Source organism: Panthera pardus, unplaced genomic scaffold, assembly GCF_024362965.1.
Source record: "Panthera pardus isolate Hobbes unplaced genomic scaffold, ASM2436296v1 HiC_scaffold_13, whole genome shotgun sequence".
NCBI classification, from domain to species: domain Eukaryota; kingdom Metazoa; phylum Chordata; class Mammalia; order Carnivora; family Felidae; genus Panthera; species Panthera pardus.
Window position 1 is genome coordinate 50,985,102 of NW_026526688.1, and position 6,368 is coordinate 50,991,469.

The following is a 6,368-nucleotide window of genomic DNA, read 5'->3' on the forward strand; positions in this document are numbered from 1 at the left end:
ACTTTTTTTTAAAGTTTATTTATTTATTTTGAGAGAGAGAGAGAGAGAGAGAGAGAGCACAAGTGGGGGAGGAAGAGAGAGAGAGGGGGAGAGGGAGAGAATCCCAAGCAGTTTCTGCACTGTCAGTGCAGAGCCCAAGGCAGGGCTTGAGATTACCACCTAAACCGAGATCAAGAGTCAGGTGCTCAACCAGCTGAGCCACCCAGGAACCTCTGCCCTTACTTTAATTACCTATATGCTGCTCCCCTATGGTGGCAGCACCTTGTAGCTGGAAAAACACAAGCTTGGGGCAGGTGCTCTGGGTGTGAATCCTGGCTCTACTGCCTTTTGACTACATGGTCTGTAACAAGTTTCTTAACTTCTAGCTCCTTCCAAAAAACTTGTAGCTATTCAATTAATAATTGAGGAACCAATAAATAAATCTAGTGCATAGGCTTGGTAGGAAAATCAAATGCAATCATTTGCCTAAATGAGCCCACAAATGTTCTTGGCACATAGGAATTTCTCTGAAAATGTTTATTCTTTTGCCTTCCTCCTTGCCGGAGCCTGGTTTTTGCTACATTCATTCCTGCCTCCCTAGCTTTGTTCACACAGGTCCCACTTCTGCCTCTTTTTGAAGCCTACCCAAAGCCCAAGTATTTGTTAAGATTCAGCTCTACTTTTTTTTTAAATTCTTTTTTAATGTTTATTTATTTTTGACAGAGAGAGAGAGACAGAGCATGAGCAGGGGAGGGGCAGAGAGAGAGGGAGACACAGAATCTGAAACAGGATCCAGGCTCTGAGCAGACAGCACAGAGCCCGACGCGGGGCTTGAACTCACAGACCACGAGATCATGACCTGAGCCGAAGTCCAACGCTCAACAGACTGAGCCACCCAGGCGCCCCCCCAGCTCTACTTTTTTTATATTCGTCATGAAGTCCTCATTAATCTCAGTACTCTCTCTACCTTTGAAGACTTTATGATCCTTTATTGAAATATTTTCCTTTGTAGTTCTTAACTAGCTGGGCATTCCCCTGCGCCACTGTCGATGTCATCTATGATGTCATGAGGGTGGTGGCCATCAATATGGCAGCTCACAGATTGGGCAGTCCCCAGGATCTCTCTAGTGATTCCAGAGAGTTCTCTGGCTAGAGATTGGTGCTGCGTCTGTCAGGCAATGTTGATAATCTTGTCAGAAGTGATGTTTCCGCTGTGCTTGATGTTTTTCTGCTCCTTTCTGTATCTTGGCGGTTCCTTGAGGGCTTTGATCATCGGAGCAGGGCCCGAAGGTACCACTTCAATCTGGGCCTGTGTATTCTGAATGGTCACTTTCACTGTCATCCTCAGACCCTTCCCATCACCAGTTGCATTGGTGATGTCATCACAAACTTCTTTTAGAGACAGACCCAGGGGACCGATCTTCAGGGCCAGGGCAGATGTGGCACGGACTGCCCCACCTGTGCACCTCAGGTATATGCCTTTGATCTCTTTGGAGAATAACTTAGGCAGCGTGGTGGAGGCGGCTAGCGTGGGACGAACCAGGGTTTGGGATAACCGAAGAGAGTTGCACCTAGGCCTCCTCCCAGCCAAAAGCCTAAAGTGAACGAGATATTAGACACTAAAATTTAGGGGTCCCAATAAGGCCATAAACAGAGAGAAGCTCTCACATAAAGAAAGGAAAACACTCAACAGTTACTGAGCAGTGACGAGTGCTTTCCCTGCACAATTATGTTTATCCTCACAATGGCCTCAACAGGGAGGTCTTCATAGTCCTATTTTGCTGATGAGAAGCCTTTGGTGCAAGGTCACAGAGCTGGAAATGGCAAAGGTGGATTTTGAACCCACGGTTGGTTGCACACTTCCTTTTAGGTTGGATTGCCGCCTTCACTGACATTTATGTTAAAAAATATTGGTTTTTAACTCACGAGTGATAAGTCCACATTAAGTTTTTGAGAAACTACAATGGTAGCAGAGATGGGCATATCTAACCTCTCGTTCAACATAAATTAATTTTTGTCCCCGTGAGTCAAGGTAGCCTGTGGTTTACTCAGTGTGACTCAAAAATGACAGTTTTATGTGCTTCGGAGGGAGAACTGGTTGACTAATGGGTAGTTCAGAAACCTTTTACACACAAAGAGCTCAATAATTTCCCACTTTAAAAGTGTCACTTGCAGGTATCAGTTAATGACCAGCAATGGCTACTCAACAAACAGGCATTTATGATGAGTGCTTCAGTGTGAGAAGTTGGACAAAATGACCTCTTGGGGCCCTCCCCATGGATGTAATCAATCTCATCAAACCTCAGGCTCAGTTGGAGGCCAGAGTGGAGCACTGCTCTCCTGTTTTGAGCTGTTACGTTCCTGTTTTGAAGGAACACACCTTATCTCCCCAACTGGGAGGTTCTGTGAGGGCAGAGACTTGACTTTTCGTTTTTCTCCCAAAGCAGCAGGTGCAGAATTGAGCACGTAGTAGGTACTCAGTAAACACTAATTGAATGATTACTTCAAGATCTTGTAACTCCAGATGCTTATAATACGGGGACACTTAAAGCGGGGTCAGAGCAACAGGGGACTCTAAATAATGGTCCTGAAAAGCCATTACAAAATAGATTGGGCAGACTCCCCAGTAACAGACAACATTTATTGCTTTAGAGATCTAGTAGCCACTTTGTTATTGTTGTTGTTAAACATGGACTTAAGTAAAAGAATAGGTCTCTTTTCTCAACTCTGATTCTATTTTGGTCTTAACCCTGACAACATGTGATACAGAAATAAGCCTGTCTTTGTCCCTAATAAAGGAAGTTTCTTGAGTTAGAAACACTAATCAGTTTTAGCGGTTTAGAGATGTGTGAGCCAGCACCAAGATTTTTCATAAGCAGAAGTATGGGACACCTTTGTAAAGAAGATAGAGTAAAACTAGATCATAAGCTCTTACTCCTACAGTACCTGATGGAATGAATGACCACGTTAAAAAGTCAAAACAAGGGGCGCCTGGGTGGCTCAGTCGGTTGAGCGTCCGACTTCAGCTCAGGTCACGATCTCACGGTTCGTGAGTTCGAGCCCCGCGTCAGGCTCTGGGCTGATGGCTCAGAGCCTGGAGCCTGCTTCCGATTCTGTGTCTCCCTCTCTCTCTGCCCCTCCCCCATTCATGCTCTGTCTCTCTCTGTCTCAAAAATAAATAAACATTAAAAAAAATTTTTAAAAAAAAAGTCAAAACAAAATAAAACACCAGAGAAAGTTTTTAAAAAATGATGAGCAGCATTTAAACAAGAAAAAGTGTATTATTTTCTTTATATTTGATCCTAATTTTATAAAAGTATTTCTTATATCCAGTTTATTTAAAATTTTTTAACTGTTTATTTATTTTGAGAGAGAAAGGGAGAGAACATGTGTGTGAGAAGGAGAGAGGCAGAGAGAGAGGGAGAGAATCCCAAGCAGGTTCTGTGCTGTCAGTGCAGAGTTGGACGTGGGGCTCAAGCCCACCCACAGTGAGATCATCACCTAAGCCCAAACCAGGAGCCAGACGGATGCTTAACCGCCTGAGCCACCCAGGAGCCCCTATCCAGTTTATGCACACATGGAGAGCTGCTGAGGTGATGTGCACTTTAATATTATGGGGCGCCTGGGTGGCTCAGTTGGTTAAGCGTCTACCTTCGGCTGAGGTCATAATCTCACCATTCATGAGCTCAAGCCCCACACTGGGCTCTCTGCTATCCGTGCAGAGCCTGCTTCAGATCCTCTGTTGCCTCTCTCTCTGTCTCTCCCCCGTTTGCACACTCTCCCTCTCTCTCTGTCTCAAATATAAATAAAACCTTAAAAAGATAATTAATAATGATTTATTTCATGTGGTGGTGTTTGAGCTAAAACTTCACATTTGCATATTCTACATTACTTGAATTCTTTGCTATGTATATACATTACCAAAAAGTCAATATATATTTTGAATGCTGCATTAGCAACTTTTCAGGGTATTGCAAACTGAGGCAACTTCCTCCTGCTCATGTATGGCTGTACTCATGGCCTGCACTCAGCTTCGCTTCTTTTCTTACTCTGGACACTAGTCAATGTATGCACAGCTAATTCTAGATGTAGAATTTCTTCTCCCCAGAGTTCTGCCCTGTGGCGTTGCTATAGATTGAATGTTTGTGACCTCACCCTCACCCCCCCCAAGTCACATGATGAAATCCTAACCCCCAAAGTGATGATATTGGGAAGTGAGGCCTTTGAGATGTGATTAGGTCAAGAGGGTAGAGTCCTCATGAATGGGATTCATGCCCTTATAGAGGAGACCCCAGACAGCTCCCTTATGCCTTCTACCATGTGAAGACACGGTGGGAAGATGGTCAACTATGAACCAGGAAGTGGGTTCTCATGAGACACAGAATCTGCTTGCACTTTGATCTTGGACTTCCCAGGCTCTAGAACTATGAGAAACAAATTTCTTTTGTTTACAAGCCACTCACTCTACTGCCTAAATGGATTGAGACAGGTGTCCAGTCTGTCCTGAGGTGGCCTCCTGGCCACTATTTTCTTAATGTTGGAGTTTTACATTGCTTCTGCTAAGGATGGAAATTTTAACTTGTCATCACTGTTTTTCTACATAAATCTTCATTCATAACTTTGACTACTTTCTAGGAGAAAATCTTAGAAGTAGGGTCAAAGCATATGACTTCTTTTCTCTTTTAATGCTCATGATTTTATATAGCCAGATTGATTTTCAAAAAGGCTATACTAATTGATGCTTTCACTAGAGGTATTTACAAAAGTGCCTCTTCTGTAAATCTCTTACAGTCCTAATCATTTTTTGTTTGACATTTGTGCCCATTTGATAACTAAAAATGATATTTAATTGCTGCTTTCATTAGCATTTTTATTATGAGTGAGGTTGACTGGTTTTCATATGAAGATTGAATTTTTTAAATTTCAGTGGAATTCTATAAGTGGGCAGGCAACACAAGTATATTTGTTTATTAGAATAAGAATTTGGGGGAGGGTGTTGCACATGGGTGGCCAGAGGAGCCCCAATGTCAGGGATACCAGAGAGGAGACCTCAGTGACCATCCTGCTGGTAGGTTATGAGGGCCTGAACCAGGCAGGGAAGGCAGGAAATTCAAGGGCGTTCCACCTCCACCTCTGACTTCCTTTTAGGCTTCCAGATTTCCTGTTACAGTTTTCCACTCTGAAAAATTAGTATAGCAATAACCGTGTGACCCAATTAATTTCATGATGTTTTTAATCTCCTTATTGGGGGAAGGTTTATAATTCTCCTGAAAGATCCATTTCTACATTCCGCATCTAGAGAATCAATCATTCAGAAAAGAATTTGGCTGCAAGGTGATGAATTTTCTTCCCTGTGACACATTTGTGGGGAAAGGTGGAAATGGATTCTACGGATCTAAGTATGATGAAGAAATGCCCTGATTTGCTACCAGCTTTTTGCTAGTGCTGGTTAGTCTCTTGGCTTTTACCTTAGAGTCCTTGTATGTTACATTTTTAAAACAGAGAAGCGAAACATACATAGGTTTTAGCCAAAGCAAATCCTGATGAAAAAACCATGGGCCCTCTGTCATTCTGAGCTGGATTGTAATTCTTTGTTCTCTGTAGACTTCAGATAAAAGGATTCATGTGGGATGGTAGATAGGGCGGTTTTAATTTGGATCAACTGGACTTACTGCTGGATTTTACACCAGCCACGCTGTGAGGCAGGTTCTTTGTTTTCAGCAATTATCAAACTAAGCCTAATTAAACTTGCTTTGCTTTGATGTACTGTAATGTTTTCCATAATTTTATATTCCGAACCATTTTCATAAGTCCTTGTTTGAAATCAAGGATGGACTAGGGATTCATTTTATATCTGTCATGTCATGATTTAGTATGTATCTAATCAGGCTTTAAGATGCTTACTTTGGGTTGATGTAATTCGACATTCTTCTTGTTGTTGTGTTTTTGCAACTGGGACCCCTGGGATTGCTTTTAAATACAATATGCTAATATAATAAATACAATAGATATATGTGGAAGGAAAGTGCAGACTTTCAATCCTACCAATTAAATATAGCTCTTAAATTGTATAACACACTCCTCTAGCTTGTAAAATTCAATTGATTTCCCTTTTTGTTGTGTTGTTCCTTAAGGGGACTTTTTTTTTTTTTTTTTTTTTTTTTTTTTTTTTAAACAGCCTGTTTGGCCCAATTGACTCCATGTATATTTCTTTTGTGTAGCTAGGTTAAACAAGGTACTTGGTTTTTTTTTTTTTATATTCACAAGTTGTTCATTTCCCACTTAGTGGAGGGTCCATTAGATCTCTTTTGCTTTATGGGTGCTAGCACAGAAGAGGTGAATGTTTTTCAAAGAGAATTTTTCTTCATCAAATATAAATAATTTAAAAA

General features: G+C 41.7%; 1 pseudogene; it reads right to left on the reverse strand.

The window, feature by feature from the left end:
- Nucleotides 1–994: 994 nt before the first annotated feature.
- On the reverse strand, nucleotides 995–5,906 carry LOC109262149 (60S ribosomal protein L12-like; annotated as a pseudogene).
- Nucleotides 5,907–6,368: the final 462 nt, after the last annotated feature.